Below are 17,393 nucleotides of genomic sequence, written 5' to 3'. Positions count from 1 at the left end.
TGGTTGGTGGGTAATTCATTTAGCTGTGAGGGTTAACTGTGAGACTCAACTCACTTAATCTAACAGCTACTGGGATTATATATCGTCCATTGGAAGGATTTTATCCATTTCTCACTATTTGTCTGCCTCCACTCTATCTGTTCCCTGGATAATGACTTCCAATCCGTGACATCCGAAATAACCCCTTTCTCTGACAAACTCGGATCGCTCCTTACTGGCGATGATAAAGCCCACGTTTGTATCTCCTCTTATTTTCCTAATTCAGTCTTTGACCACCTACCACAGGAAGAAAAAGGACCGAGTATCTCTGGTCCTCACTTTCTTCTTCTTCATCATCCACATCCGAGATATTATTTGACACTTCCGTCAACTTCGATGTGATACCACTAACAACCATATCGTCCCCTCTCAATTCTTCTTCATTTTCGCCGGGATCTTTCTGTCCTAAACCCTCTGGTTCACTCTTCCATTCTCACTCACATTTCCATCCCATCCACCACAGCTCGCTCTAATTGTAGAAAGTTCTAAACTTGTCGCTGCATTTTCTCGCTCATCAGGAACATAAACTGTCGTCCTAAGTGAGATAAAACTTTACATGGACACTTTCCAGCCTCATCCACTACATGATTTGAACTCGCTGTGGAATCATCTTGATTGGTGAGACCAATCTCAGATTAGCTGGCTGCTTTACTGAACACAATATCTGTGTTTGTAGTTCTTAACCTAAGCTTGCTGTAGACAATCATTTGAACTACCCCAACTCTTCCTACAATGACGCGTTAGTTCGTGTCCTCATCGTTTGTTGAGTGACGCTAAATGTAAATTTCTGGAACAATACATCATATTCTTCATGGACAGTTTAAACTTAATAGCATTAAACATCGATTTTCCTTATGTTAGATACCGCAAACACTTTCCAACATTTCTTTCCCCACTCCTGTACTTATTTACCCCTCTCTATATTTTCTTCCTTCCTAGTCGTGTCTCCCTCTGCCTACCTCTTCATCTTTAGAACCCTCTGCCCTATACACAACAACTATGAGCCCCAGAAATTTTATTCCTCCCTTAGATAATTAATTTTACCCCTTCCCTCTGGTCATGATAAAGGATTTAGACCCCAAAGGCTGACTGACTATTTGTACCCATGGATGCTATAAGACCTGTTGAGCTCCTCCGGCACTTCTTCATTTGCTTAATGTTCCAGCATCTGCAGCTTGCACGTTAATTTCACTTCACAGAAAGCCTTAGTTATGCGAATGGGCAGAGGTACAATGCTTTAAATTATTTAAACGAGAATACGATCATGCAGCAGTGGAATGAGCGTCAGAAAATTATCATGTCAGACATCTTATCTTGTATAGAAAAAGATATTCTTTCCATAACCAAACAAAACTGCATCTCTGAATACCACCTATCTAAAGACAATACATTTCTATTCTTCCAAGTAATCGCTATACATTTCTTGGCCACTGCCAGCGCTAAGTAAATAAAAGAGATCTGGTAATTATCTAATTCTAAATCAATGAAAATGTAAAAAAGATGTCTTTTTATGAGTTAAAGTCGACCCCATTTATGATTATATAAAATTTAAATAAGTTTGAATAAATCATTTTTTTTATTTAAAAATTTTTTTTTTATTATATATTTTTTCTATATATGTTTTCTTTTTTTCTTTTTTCCTTCTCTTTTTTTTCCTTTTTAAAGTTTTCTTTATTATTAGCTGTTTTTTTCGATTAAGTTCTTTTTGGTTTTTTTCATATATATTCTGATATAATAAAAAAATTTTGGATTAATAATTAATTATTTTTTTAAAAATATATATCGATCTTTTTTTAAGATATATATTTTTTATCTTTTTTTATTATACTAATAGTATTAATTCTTCACTCTTTATCGTGGGGGTGGGGAGGGGGTTTTAGGGGTTAAAATAGTTTTTTTTAGTCCTAGTTTTTAGTTGTTAGGGAGATGCCGAGATTGGTATTGTATTAACTATGTTACTTTGTACTTGTATTACTTTATTTTGTATTTTTTCTGTACGTGAATTACTTACTTTCTTCATATGTTAAAATTAATAAATAAAGTTTCGAAAAAAAAAGAAAATTTTCATGTCAGCATGCTTGATAGCAGAATAAAGCAACCCCCCCCCCCCCCTCCGACTCATTCCGCTATTTAATGAAGTCTCAGCTAATTATAGTCAGCAGGATTTGATTCTTTTCAAGTGAACTGGTAACCTATAAACAGTAACCAATCTCTCTTAAGAATGTCAAAACCCCTGTCGAAATTTAAACAGTTTTTCCAGATTTTCATTTTGTTTGTCTCACACATCCTGTGCAATTAAACTTTTCTGAAATTATATATGAAACCATCTAAAGGCATTCATCTCTAAGGTGCCAGTTCCCTTCTTCAAGCTCCAGTTTGTTCCTGTGTGGCTAATGGAGAGGATAAAATAGCTTTGAAACCCACTTGGATATCTATGGTCTGTTCGACATGACAGAAATAGGTATTGACATTTAATAATGGAAAGCTTAAAATATACCATAGGAATTCTCAATCAGGGCAAGTAACAAGGGTGTGTAATGTTATAATTTCATGGATAATGTTACTGAGTGGAGATTTTCTTTTAATAAATGTAAATATTAGAATTTTAAATCGTTAAATGCTTTTAGCAAAATTCAGATTTTATGTTCCCTTTGTTCTGGTCAGTATTGCAGTATCTCGAGTAGCATATTATTATTTTAACAATAACACTGGATGTACAGCAAGCCAGATAAGATCCAGCAGAGTTGTAGTGCCATACAACACTGAACTGGTCCTTGCAGCCTCCCTGTTTGTTTCGGGCAAGAAGAGCATTTACTACCCAAACACATTTCCAGTTTTCGATCTGTGGCATATTGTGCCGGGGTGCTTCAAGTCCTCATTTCAATGTTCGACGGAACACCAATCGATGAGGTAGCGCATTCAAATTTTAAACCACCCCTTCATATTCCAACGCGAGGCATACCTATTCATTTTCGCGACTGATGTCGCTCCATTCGCTGAGTTCCTCCAGCAAACAAATTTTCTTTTGTTTCTGATTCCAGCATACGGAGTACTTGGTGTCAATCTAATTCTCCCATCTCTCCGAAGGATTCTACACGCAAGGCGTAGAGTTCCTCACGAGCTTCTAAATGTATTCCCCAAAAAATTTTGTGCAATAATGTTAGGGCCCCCTACGACTTCTATACCACAAGCAAAACAGTCATATCTTTCCATTTACTTCTCATATACATTGGCAACATCTCAGTGAATCTTTTCCATGCGGTATACAGTCTCGCTGCATGGTCACCAGAACTGTACACTTTAGATCAATTATAGCCTCACTGTTATCTTACTCAATTGTACAATAACCTCCTTGCTCTGATATACTTTACTTGGCTAGTGGGCGCAAATATCTAATCTACTTTCCGAACACCAAATCGACTTGTGCTCATTTCCTTAGGAATAAAATGCTTTGGTTTCTCTCTGTTTGTCAGAGTTCAACTATGAAGATTCAGCGTCATTGTCAAAACGCATCATCTCTCAATTGCAATTGAATTCATTCTGTTATTGCTTTCTACATCCTGCTAACCCAGCAATGGCATTGTGTAAGAGAAAACTACTCGAGGAACAAAAACCCTAGACCATTGTCATTGCATTATAATCACTGTGAATTTTAGATCTAGCTTGCTAGGTTGTCTCATATCTTATGGATTCTGATATATTGGAACATTCTCCCAAGTGAGTCATTCTCAGCAGCCAATTGAAGTCAATTCTGATTTTTCAGATAGGATCCGCCCTCAATAAAGTCTCTTTAATTGCCTCTAAAAGTGCAGAATTTGCTCCGTCCTTCCGATATTTTCAAATCAAGTTTATTGTCATCTGATTGTACAAGTACAAACTTACGGAAGAGAGTTCACTGGTCCTTGGTGCAAAACATGCAGAAACACAGCCAGACATAACATACTTGCATAGAAACAATACATATGCATGACAAGTAATTCAACTGTACAAATACACAAAGAGATATTATTTTATGCATGTGAGAGTCTCGGATGGTTAGTGTGAGCAGTTCCTTTTGTGGTTCAGCCTTCTCACTGGCTGTGGGAGGAAGCTATTCCTCACCCTTGTGCTGCTGCTCTAATACTCCTGTACATCCTTCAAATGGGATCAACTGAAAGATGCTGCTTGCAGGGGAAAAGGGATCCTCAATGATTTTGCGTGTCCACTTCAGACAATAATCACATCGATTGCGGTAGGGGTGGGGATGGGGGGTTGGGTAGGGGGTAGGATGTAGACCCCATTGATCCTCTCTGCCGCTCTTATGGTCCTGTGAACTGTCTTCTGATCCATTTCTCTGCAGCAACCGTACCTCACCGTGATGCAGACTGCCAGGACGCTCTCTATAGAGCTCCTATGGAAGGTTGACATAATGCCTGTAGTTTATTTACTTTTCCTGATAACTTAAATCTATTGCAAAACCGGACCGAAAAGCCCCTTAATTTTTTTTAATAAGAAGAACAATCACAGGCCTTTAATTAATTTATTTTTCTCATGTTCAACAGCGTTTTGTTTAACATCTTCACATTATGAATATCCTCTAGCTCTTTCTGAAATCATGGAGTTTTAAATCTGTTGCCATAGGTTAGTGGTGACTTATCGCTTAGTTCATAACCTATCCATGTATGCCAAACGTCCACAAGGTTTGTTAACTCCCTTCTTACTTTGTATTGCCTGCTTCATACAACGACCTGCGATTTAATTTACCAGTATGTCATGGTGTTTTCCTCGTATCCTCCTGTCCATTTTGTCATAATAGCACAATTCAAACTTCTACCCATTAAATTCCTCATGTGTCTTGCCTGCCATTGGTCTTGCCAACTATATTACTTCTGTCGATAATTGCTGAGTTGTCACGTTGAAAGTGTGGCAATGTTTCAAATACAAGAAAGTCCGGAATTCTAGCAAAAATGCATACATCGAAATACTGGGACAGAAACACATATCTTCATTATACGAAAACATGTTCTGCAGATACTAGAATGTAGAAATAATAAATGTTGCCCTTTTTAACGATATGTCCGGCTTTATTCGTGCACAGCATGAATTTAACTCAGATCACGGACAGCTGCAAGATCTCCAGCGGTCACATCACAATGCTTTCCACTGGCATACTGCCAGCCACAAATGGTCCCAGTATAGCATCATGTTGCAGATCAGATACCTTGACGGTTTACTCTCAAGCGGGTACCTTGATGGTTTATTCCCATAGCAACATGTTGAATTGAACATGTCAGAAACTAAATTCGTACAGAGTCAAAATTGACCGTCGTGTATCACAAACATTTATATCGTTCCAGAAATAACTACTTTATAATCGTTATTATTGTACATCATTGATTAAATATTGCAATTTATTCAACAGTCCTTCTGCAGTTTGACATTGGGATGCGAAAACATTGCTATTTGTCTTCTGTCTTGCACCTTATTAAGGTTTTGAAAAGACGATCTACAACATTGACAGCCTCATTTCCCTCCCTATGTCTACTGGTTCTCACGCATCAACGGCGAAATCATGGATCACCGAAAAGATGACCATTTCTTACACACGTGCAGACTGATAACTGTTCTACGTTTTGTGATACAAACGTTGAGCGGAGAGGAGTTGAATCAACATGTTTGTTTTGGCGCACATAATTAACGACAGCCTCAGTGGATCTGAATATGTCACAAGGGATTCACTTCCTCTATTAATGTGGTATTTATTTTGCAGTTGCCGTTAGTTGAAAGTGAGGGTACCAGCTCCCGCTTTGCCAGTCTCTAGAAGGATTTACATCTGAAAACAGAAGTGCACAAATGTTCACTGATAGGGATATAGGAACCGTGGATCAGAATGATCCTACCACGAGCAAGAATATTTTCTGGGCGTTCGAACTGTTTTTGACATCGCATAAACGCCCATTGCATTGGCGAATATATTATCTGGTCCGAGGAATTCAAGTTATCTATTATCCCATCTTGGCTATGACTGCTCTTCCTGGTAAGCTTTTCTGCGCACGATATTGATCCGAAACAATTCTCATTTTATTCTTTCTAACTTTTGTTGATTCTGCTTTCTTGAATCCCTGTGTATTAACTTGCCAAATTACAGCTAACAGCAATATTGTTTCTAATTTACGATCACATACTAGCAGTGCTTTGTGTTCCTGGTACGTTGATACACCCATTCAGTAATCCATCCTTCCAAAAGTAGAACTTTTATTGTTGCGTCACAAACAACATTCAAGACAGAATGAATTGCATTTCCATTTGTCCCAATAATTTCACGTAGGCAATTAAATTGTCTTCAACAATAAAAAATATATTCGTCCCTACCCGAGAGGGCTTGATACTGGACGACATGTTGGGAAACGTAGCAGGGAAACTACCTGAAATGTCCATCGGAGATCACTTCGTGACCAGTTACGGTAACCCCTTCAGTGTTGAAATTACTGGAAAAGACAGGATTGGCCCAAAGTTGAAAGTTCTAAACTAGTTATCAGGGCATCTGACAAGTGGAAGGCTTTCAAAGGAAGATCGGGGGAGTTTGGTAGATGGAAATGGTCAGCGTGATCATGAAATAATTTAGTATGCAATAAATGTCTGCAAAATATCTTCAGGAAATTATGGAAAGCAAAGGGAACCCATTCAAAAACGAAGAATGGCTATTATTTCAGTTTAGTTTTCACAGGATTCATTTGGTTCCGGGAGCAAATTATTGAAGCAATTAAGAATGGTCTCACTAAACTAAAGCTTGATATTGTAACTATAGATTGTTGCAGCTGTGGTGCGGCACTCTTTATCGCGCTTCAATATAAGAATATACAGCTTATTTTCCCCTTCCGTTGGGAACGTGCAATTTTCACGTGGTGTTCATTCTTATTCTCACAATTATATGCAAAACAAAGAGGAATAATAACAATTAGTGCTGGAAATCTGAAAAACAGGCCGAATGCACTGCAGCAAAAAAAACCAGATCATGGAACAATAGTGGAAAGAGATGCTAAGTTAATGATTAAAGTCCTTTGTCATTTATGACGTTGAAGCATGCGATGCGTCGCAGTCAGCACTGCGTGTACAAGCGTGTATGCTTGCGTGCCGTGACCATGCATTAGGCTTTTGTAATGCAGCATCTTTTGCATTGGTATCTTGTCCCATTCAATGGAACGGTGCAGAGCCATTTCATTGACCGAAATGGTCACCCAAGAAAGGTCTTGCACATCTGGAACATATATGTTCACAGCAAACGGTGTGATAGAATATGATCTTATTTGAAATATTGAAGAATTCATATTCAGATACTTTGCTGAAACTATGGACAATGCTGTGGACATTTGACAATTTAGTGCTAATTGAAATGACGTCATTAAATCTAGAAGGAGGGGCAGCTCTAGTTGTGAAAAAGCTCTTTGCAAGGGTTTTGACCGAGTGCACAGAAAGAAAAGAGAGAGAGAGAGAGAGAGAGAGAGAGATAAATTGAGAGAGAGATAGAGCTGTACATTGTAAGCTAAGAAGCTTATTAGAACTGAAACAGAAGCTCCAAAGTGGTGGATGGCTGGAAGTACTAGCTGTCTGATATTTCTCTTTGAATAAATGAAACAGAAATGCACTCTGTGATAGCCTGAAAGAAAGATGGACATCCCTGATGGGGCAAGTTTCATCAGCAAGGCACTGATGTGCCTAATGGTGGTACCTCAGTTGTGGAAATCCTGGAACAGCAAATCACTCTCTGCAAAATGGCTTTCAGGTACAGACCACTCATTTCTTGAAAGAGAGCTCAATAATTCAAAATCCTCCCTCCTGCACCATCTCATTAACCATATATTATGCTGCATTATCCTCCTATTTCTTACCTAATCGGTACGTTGCACAGGTAACAATACTGGGATCATAATCCTGGAGGTCCTGGCCTTCAACTGCACAGGTAACTCTTTGAACTCACTTAGTAGGAGCTCATCACTCTTCCTATCCACGTCGTTGGACCCTACATGTTCCACGAATTCTGGCTTTCACCCTAACTCTTTAGAAGATCTCCGGGACTCTGGTACTAAGAGGAAAATATCATCCGGTTTCGTGATCTCATCCACATCATCTCATCTCATCATTGTTCCCCTCATGAGTGAACTCTTTGTCACTGCATATGGCCTCGACTCCCTCTCTTTCTTATCCACAGGGTCACACTCTGTTCCAGAGGCCTTAGCTTCGGTGTTTGTACTTGGTATGTGGTCATCTTCAAGCGTATCTAAAACGGTATACGTTTTATTGAGGGTTACGTCCACTGTCTGTTCCCTTACCCTTTCCCTTCTGTCTCCTGGGTGTGACTCCTTCCCTGTAATTTATATTTAGCACCTCATCAGCCGCCCGAACGTTCCGTAGTTCATCCTACTGTTAGAAATTAAAGTACCTTTAAAGAAATTGCTCGAGACAAAAATTGAGAACAAAGAACATTTATTACAACAACAATGCAAAGTTAGGTGCTTCCCCTTACCCTGGGAATACACACACATACTGGGGCTCACCCAACTTTTATACAGTCAATTTCAGTATCAGAGTGCCCTCCCCCTTACATTCTTCTGCCCCCTGGATGGGTTTGGCATAGGTAATCCTTCCTGCCTACGTGCAGTTTCAGTACACTTGGAGGACCAGGGGGTATCCTGTGGGTGTCCCATCATGTCATTGTCCTTATTCACACCTTCCTGATTCTCGGGGCTACAATCTCTTGGTATGCGGAGTTGACTCATTCTATCTAGGGTTGGCTAATTTCATATGTATAAATCTGTTTATGGTTAGCTAATTAGATATGTAGGACTTGGTACTTCTATCCAGGGCTAGGAGACCTTTATCTGATCCAGACTACCTCAACTTCCTACATTCTATTGTACCTTACCACTCCTTATCTTATGGTGTTGGCTCTTGTCACTAAGACTAGAAGATTCTTATGTTAATCGTGCTGACTCTGCTTTCCTGCATCCTAACCCCCAAGCTTATCCTGTTTGTACTGGTTACAGCCATTAACTGATGAATTTTAGTTTCTTCCATGTTCATAATTTTAGATCAATTTTCCCATCTCTCACACTACCCTACCTCTAATATCTTAATACAATTTTTTACGAGCTGCAATTGGAAGCATGTCTTACCTATGACGTGGTCAGGATAAATGCATGTTTGACCGGCTGAGCACCCGTAGTGTGGGCGCCCTGATCCAACACATGAGTAGCGACATTATAGGGAGACAATTATCAAAGGACAAGGAAGTAAATTTTCGATGCAATGTCAAAGAGGTTAATCAGATCGCGAAGAAGTGGATTGGAGCTACTAACCATGTCAAAACACGAACAGAAATGAATTTCAACCTACCGGAGAAGATCTTTATTGAGCTTACTTGTCAACAACCCTCCCAAAAAATGCCACCGTGCTCAATCTGTTCCCAACAATAAATTTGCCAGATTCCTCCCAACATACATCACCAGATTTTAAATGTCTTTCTCTCTGCACCGGTTAATTATATGGAATAAAGCTCAGAATTTGGATGAAGGTTAATGGAACGTGTTCTAAAATTACAGTAAAATAGACACGTAAACACCCTTGTAGTGCCGGCAGTTATGGTAATCGAGCTGGTATCAATCACATGGATTTATTTTGGAAGTACCCCACAGTGCATAGTCCTGGCTATGAGTAAGATGCGTATGTAACCCGGCAGAGATGCATGGCAAGGAATTGCTTTTACGCAGGATGCTCGTTTCTGGTCACCAACTCTCCCCACAGTTACACTCCATAAACATGGCTCGACATTCCTTTAGTTTTCGGGGGATTTGTAAAGCAACCAGTCGTTTACTGTTTATTTCTGAACTTTATTCAGCGTCAGAAATATAATTTATTTTCCTTTTTTTTACAGTAATATCAGTGACTATTAAGATCCTGTCCTGAGGGAACTGCGGTCTGTCCAAATATGTCACGCTTTACCTCCTTGCAATGGCGGCGGCGGATCTACTGATCGTTATCTTCGATCTGATAATGAGGCAGATACCAATTGCCTACACTTCCAAATTCCGTTTCCTCAAGTCCATCCCTTTGTGTAATATTCACGTCGTCCTTCTTTATACAGTGACAGATTGGTCTGTCTGGTACACCGTCGCATTCACCTTTGATCGGTTTGTAGCCATTTGTTACCAGAAGATGAAAAGGAATTATTGCACCGAGAAAACAGCGACGTTTGTGCTTGGAACGGCGAGCGTGCTAAGTTTTTCGAAGAACATTTTCTGGTATTTTATGTTCACAGGTGAATATTTCATTGATAATACCCCTTGGTTTTGTTTGACAAGAGACGGTGTTCTGGGATCAGAGAACTGGGCAACAGCCACATTTGTTCATCATATCTTCACACCGGCAATCCCCTTTGTCCTCATTTTGCTGCTCAATGGGTTAACTGTAAGACATATTCTGGTGACTAGCAGGGTGCGCAGAAGACTTCGAGGTGCCAGCAGTCGGGAGAGTTTTCGAGACCCAGAGATGGAGAGCCGCAGGAAATCCGTCACTTTGCTGTATGCTATCTCGGCGAATTTCATCCTGTTATGGTCGCTGTTCACAGGGTATTTCATATGGGTCCAGTTGTATTATGTGCTCGTTGTGCTTACCGGTCCACCTATTTTTGTGCAAGACCTAGGTTTCATGCTGCAGCTGTTGAGCTGCTGTACAAACACGGCCCTTTACACCATTACCCAGAAAAAGCTCAGGGAACAACTGAAGGAACTTGTGAAATCTTCCATCGCTCGAGTTGTGAAATGTGCTCAATGACGCGAGGAGCCAAGAAATCTTTATCGTCAGGCGCAATTTAAATAATTAATTTGACAACGAGGTGTGATCAAATAAAATATCACCCCTCAGAGGGAAAGAGAGATTGACGTAATCCCAAAGGAAACCTCGGAGTAAAGTCCCTCGAAATAATGACCAAAATTAAACAGACTTCAAATGACACAAACTAGTTCATCTACGACGATGACCATGGGACCTGCAATTAAAATAATGCTTCGTACCTCACAAGGAATTCAATCTGTTCTTGCATTCCCGATACATTAAACAAACCGAACCTCATGCAGTTACTGAAAATAGTATAGAGCTCAGAAATACCGTGGCTGTGCCGACGTAGAAAGGTAGCTAAATTGGTGGAGCTCATAATACATTTGTTAGGCCACAAAGTTATGCATCGGTTCTTACTTAAACAAATACGACGTTCATACCGTTTGGTGTACCATTGGAACATGCACTGACGAAGTCGAGGAATCTAATTGAACACGTCCAAAGCCAGACCCAGGCAGAAGTTGTAAACAATATTTTATCTGAGAGTGAGAAGTCACATTAGTTCAAATATCCTAAGGCATGTACCCAATATAAAGCAGAAGGTTACCAATTCAACGAGTCATAATTACGATACACTTTTAAGTGGAACGTCAAATCAGACCTACAAAATATCTTAAAATAAAAATAACATTAAAATCTTCACAATGAAATTAGATGTTAGAATTAGCAATTAACGTGTAAAAGTACAACTATTTAAATTCATAAAACAATTCCAATCTTTATGGAATACCGACGGGGCATGGAAAATGTAAACCAGCGGAGCAGATGAAGAATTAGCATCAAAATAACTCAGTAACTCCTGCGATTTAGAAACTCAATATAACGTTCCGCTGTAGAGCCACAGAGTAGCTCTTGATAACTCTCTCACACATAAACACACACACACACACACACACACATTCAGAAATGATGCATGACTCACCAACACTATCCTCAATACCTTACACACGAACTCTGTCACTCATAAACACACACACACACACACACACACACGCAGACACACACCCTCTCTCTCTCTCTCTCTCTCACCCTCCCTCTCTTTCTCCCTCCCTCCCTCTCTCTCTCTCTCTCTCTCTCTCATCCTGACACGAGCTATTGTTTTAATTTCACTAATCTCTCCGTCCTACAATGCATTCCTCTTGCATCTTGCCCATGTCTACGTTAAAGGGCCAATAATTTTGAAGCAAGTCCAATTGTTGGAAGGTGAGAAATGTTTAAGAACTGAGAAAGCTATATGTAAAGATATCAGTAAGAATTAGAAAAACAAAAGAAGCTGGTTAAGGATGGGCGGTGGTTAATTTTAACAAATGTACAGACTTAGTTTCTATAACAGATAAAAAATGAATTAAGTTCAACAATAATTTCACTTGCCTATTGAGTGAAATATAGTAAGTGCCCAGAAAACCAGCGTGGATGCAGGGAAAATAATTTAAGTGGAATCAGACCTACTGCAGTGAAGTTTATAAAGGATAAAAATGCAGAATAGCAAAAACAGTAGATGAAAAAGACAGAATTACTGGAGGAACTCAGCGGGTGTCTCAGTGTCCTTCTTACCTTAATGAAGGGCTCTGGCCCGTAAAGTCGGTTTGATATCCTACTGTTTCCCTCAAGCATTTGGAACCTTTCATGTTGTACTCCAAGTAGAAGTAGAAGAGCACCCATATTTTATAATAAATGTGGGAGACTTATATTCATCTGAAAGGAATAACAGTGCACAATCATATTCAAGAGTTTTCGGTCCAGAATTAAGTGGATATTCGGTCTGGGGGTAGTGAAAGTAATAGAAAATGGTTCAAGCAATTGAACGATTTTAACCATCTGAATATGTTAAAATGAATGAAATGAGAATTAAATACAACATAGATGAGTGTTGTATTGTTTTGAGAGACTGAGCAGGAGAGGAAGAGTTTGGATGATATGAACGTTATGCTGGACATAAACATCGTATGAAAAGAGGGCATGTCCAATTGTTTCAATCACAAATTGTCTTGTCACAATCAAACATGTGCTGTATTTGCGATGCAATGCCAATGCATCAGTCTAATATACTTACAATAGCAAATTGCAAATGTCTAACACTGACGGGTCGGGAAACATAACGGAGATAGATGTACAAGTGACTTGGTACAAGCAAAACAACCTCTAGTATGATGTCAATAAAATTAAATAGCTGATGAAAAGCCGTCCATAAGAAGGGGTTGAAGAGACTTCAGTCTGCATTCCAAGATCATCCACTGAATGATAGACATCGGTAAACCCATTGAAGTAAATAATTCCCGTGAACTTTACTGATCCATCAGCTCTACTACTTGAATAGCATGAGGAAATTTGGCATGTCACCTGCCCCATTTACTAATTTCTACAGTTGCACTATTGAAATTATAATGTCAGGGCACATAACTGCATGGAAAGGGAAATACTCTGCCCACGATTGAATGAAACTGCAGAAGGTTGTGAACTAAATTCAGATTGGATTACTAATATTCTACTATAAATTGTCCCAAGAGAGAAGGAGAATTTGGAAGGGTGAGGAAGTGATATTGTTGAGAAAGTGAGGAGAAGTAAATATAGGATTACTGTCAGATTATTGCACGTAATTCGTGGATGACTCTGCTTTGCTATGACTCTATATGAATATGAGTCTTTTGTATTTTGCTTCTAAATGCTTCTCATTATCTGTGCAGATTTTAGTACCTCCATGTTCTCTAAACTTTGATAAGAAAGCACAAAAGCACCGCCGCTTCGTCAGCGGCCTGAAAAAAATTTGGCATGTGCCTTTCATCCCCCAATAACGTCTACATATATACAGTTGTAAGTATCCATCAGGATGCATTACTGTGTGCTCTGGAACCATCACGTTCAACACTGCAAGAAACTCTGAAGTGCTGTGAATACAGCTCAGACTATTGCACAAGAACACTGATCTCCACTGATTTCATCTATATTTAGCTCTGTCTTGGATCAACTGCCAAAATATTAAAAGACAGACCATTGATTCCCTCATCCAGTCCTCCCTTAACAATGACCTCCTTTGCGGCCACGCTGTGATTGCAAGACATGCCACCCTTGCGCTTACACGTCCTCCCCCATGACTATCCCGGGCCACAAACAGCACTTACTGTAAAGTTGAAATTGTCATTTATTCTCTCCGGTATTCCCAATACAGCCTCCTCTTCATCAGGGAGATACGAAGCAGACTGAGAAATTGTTTAACTGAACTGCTTTAGTGCTTCGACAGAAAGGCCTTCCCAGTCGGCAACCATTTCAATTCCACACAAATTGTAACACCGACATGTCAGACCATAGCTTCGTATACTCCCAAATCAAGACCACCTGGACATTGGAGGAACAACACCTCAGAATCCATCTCGGCAATCACCAACCAGGTGGCATCAATAAATATTCTCCAATTTTCGTTAAGCCACCACACCCGTCTTTTTATTTCCGGAGCCCTCTTTTCCTCAAACTCCCCTTCCCCTCCCCTTCATTCTATCAGAGTGATACTCCTTCGGTACTCTGCTATCACTTCTTAGTTTCTTTGTATTCTACCTTCCACCCGAGTCCATTTAAATTTTAGCCTGTGGTCCTCCACATTTGCATGTCCTTCATCCCCGAAATTTTATTCAGGTATATCTACCAATTTTGCAAGGCCAAACTGATGTTTCTTTAAAAAACAATTATATTAGTTATATAAAGTACACTGTAGGCCTGCTGAGTTTCTCCAGAATTTTGTTTTTACTATTCCTGAAGAAGGGCTTAGAATCTAATGCTGATTACCCTTTACTTACAATGGCTGCTGCCTGACCTGTTGAGTTTGATCAGCACTTCTATGTACTGCCCTAGACCCCAGCATCTGTAGATGCTTTTGTTTCACTTCACAACAGACAAATTCACTTTGTCCTTATCCTGTCAGGAAGATTCAAGGGAGTGAGTTCCCACATCACCAGATAGAATAATCTTTATCAGAACGCACATATCTCCATGAATAAAATAAATTTGGATTTGACCTTCTCTAAGTGATGTAATGGAAGATTTAAACTGAGTGTTTTACTTCTGCAGCTGCAAGGCTGAGAACCTGCTTGTTTTTTTTAAAATCAGCAGGCGAAATCTAATTTACACCATGAGGCCCAGGATGCATATTTAGTAGACACACCTAAATTCCACCATGGGACCCAGGATGCAGTTCAATCAGAAGACATTATCTAATTTACACTATGGGGCCCAGGGATGCATATGAATCAGTAGACATTATCCAACTTCCACCATGAGGCGAAGAGATGCAGATTTCTTTTGTTGGTCGCAGACTGTCAGGAGATCTTGAAGATAATTAAATCATTGGTTCAAAGTGATAAGATCTGAAGGAAACAAGTTTTGGGTAATAAAAGCCATGGTCCCACTGCTGAAGTTAGAGACTCTCCAAGAGGTGACAACATCTCTCAGCAAGAAGAAGAATTTCAAGAGTCCAGCTAAAGTTCCGGTCAAGCAACTACAAGTGTGCAGTCATTGCCTTGCTTTGGCAGTTGGGACCAGTCCAGGCATTGATAAGTATAATTGGCAAGGGCTTGCATATTATAGTGTGAATTCAGCTTTAGATTTAGTAATAAAGACTTGTATAAACTGAACTGCTTTCGGTGTGTGAGTGTCTATTTTCTTTTGGTAGCTCGAACACTGTGACCAATCTAAAATGAACAAAGTGAGAGGTACATGTTTACCCAAGACAAGTGATCGCTCTGTAACTTTGTTTTGTATTTGCTGCTGAATGGGTTGACCTGCTCGACTGTTTGAAAAACAAACATTTTCACTCTCACATGGTTCATGTAACAATAAACTTGAACTCATTTTAAGGTAATTTACAGGCATGTTGTTGAACCTGAATTTGATATCTGCTCATCTTCATGCTAATATATCATTCTGTCCTCAGAGGAAGTAAAATCATTGCCACCTCCTGAACAGAAACAGTTGAAAATGGTTTTCAAGTTTATCAAGTTATTTTTGCTTTGTTTCAATATACATTTGTATCCTCGCAGCTAATGCAGATAATGCAATCTCAGTTTTGCGAAGATCAGAGAAATAAAATTCATTTGATATTTGTGCCACTTACTAATTGAATTTGCTCATGGTGTTATGAGCCAAGAGGCCCCCAAACAAAGAAGCAATAGATAGCCATCAAGACAAATGGTTACTTATACAAAAGTTGCTTTTTAATGATCTTGAAACATGAAATTAGAATCAAATTTTAACTAATCACTAACTTATTTAACCTAAATTAAACCCACTTTTAATTCAAAGTGCATGTGTGTGTAAGTTCAGAAAAGTTCTTATACAGTGCACAGAATTTAACATTTATAATGTTCACCAGGTGCTGGTGCTTGAAAGGTTAATGGTTGCTGCTCATGAAGTTTCTGAGAGAGAGCGAGAGACAGAGAGAGAGAGAGAGAGAGAGCGAGAGATAGAGAGAGAGATGTTCCAGGACATCCACAAGTGATGTACTTCCATCAGCCACTCCAGTGTCTTGCTGAAGAAATTTTCCCCTTCAGAGTTCTCCAGGTGAGAACCTCTTTCTTTCAGGTCACCACAGAGTTCCCTTTTGTTTCACTTATTCCAACTGAAACATTAGACAGCCAGTCCTCTCCTCTTGCATGAACCACAAGGACTTTGATCAGGCTGCTTTTTTTTAAACTTTATTTAAAACTTTTGAAAAGGATGTAAAACCATTAAAAAATTATCAATAAATTACCCCCCTTCCCCCTCCCCCTACTCATCCAGGCCCCGCAAGTGCAGCAAAAAAACCCATAAAATATACATAACATTGTAAGATATTTTTAAACCCATGTATTTCCAATAAGGCGACCACATTTTTTAAGAAAAAGAATAACTATCATGTAAATTATATGCTTTTTTTCCATATAAATACAAGATCTTAATTCATTATGCCAATGTGCTATATTAATCTCTCCATTATCTTTCCAAGTAATTGCTGTACATTTCAGTGCCATTGATAACGCTAAATGAACAAAACCTAACTGAAACTTATCCAATCCCAAACCAGTCAAAGATACCATATAACCCAACAAAAAAATCTCTGGGTCTAAAGGTAATTCAATTTTAAATAATTTATCCAAAATTACCCTAATTCTTTCCCAAAATGGCTGTACCCTATCACAAGTCCCAACTGCATGGAAAAAATTTCCAGTATTTAAGCCACAGCTAAAACACAAATCCAGATTACTACATCCATATTTTTTCCGTTTCTCAGGAGTCAAATATAGCTGATACAAAAATTATAATTAACCAAACCATACCTTACATTCGTCAATTTAGTTACCCCTTCATGACACATAACCTCCCAGTCCTCCTGAGGTATAAGTTAAATCACTTTCCAATTTATTCCTAGATTTCTCCAAATTTATTTTATCCACGGTCACTTGTAAAAAGAAAAAAACGATATATACCTGAAATAAAGCCCCTCCTTGGTATAGAGG

At 39.1% G+C, this 17,393-nt stretch overlaps 3 long non-coding RNA genes across 4 annotated transcripts in view; 2 read left to right on the top strand and 1 right to left on the bottom strand.

Annotated features, from left to right (window-relative positions):
- Window positions 1-4,544: 4,544 nt before the first annotated feature.
- Window positions 4,545-6,380, bottom strand: LOC138764892 (uncharacterized). Its single transcript, XR_011358345.1, has 2 exons — window positions 6,204-6,380; window positions 4,545-5,851 (listed from the first exon to the last, which is right to left on the bottom strand). It is a non-coding gene; the product is annotated as an uncharacterized lncRNA (long non-coding RNA).
- LOC138764891 (uncharacterized) overlaps window positions 5,211-17,393 on the top strand; it is a 52,357-nt gene continuing 40,174 nt past the window's right edge. The window contains exon 1 of one of the 2 annotated variants that reach the window (XR_011358343.1): window positions 5,211-6,055. This is a non-coding gene — a long non-coding RNA (uncharacterized lncRNA). Of the gene's footprint in view, window positions 6,056-16,282; window positions 16,459-17,393 lie in introns of those variants that run through there. The other variant, XR_011358344.1, reaches the window with a different exon arrangement.
- Window positions 6,319-11,094, top strand: LOC138764890 (uncharacterized). Its single transcript, XR_011358342.1, has 2 exons — window positions 6,319-6,476; window positions 9,950-11,094. It is a non-coding gene; the product is annotated as an uncharacterized lncRNA (long non-coding RNA).

The sequence above is a fragment of the Narcine bancroftii genome, chromosome 5, assembly GCF_036971445.1.
Source record: "Narcine bancroftii isolate sNarBan1 chromosome 5, sNarBan1.hap1, whole genome shotgun sequence".
Classification (NCBI taxonomy): Eukaryota; Metazoa; Chordata; class Chondrichthyes; order Torpediniformes; family Narcinidae; genus Narcine; species Narcine bancroftii.
Note: the sequence above shows the minus strand (reverse complement) of the source record. Positions and strands in the feature narration are given on the sequence as shown.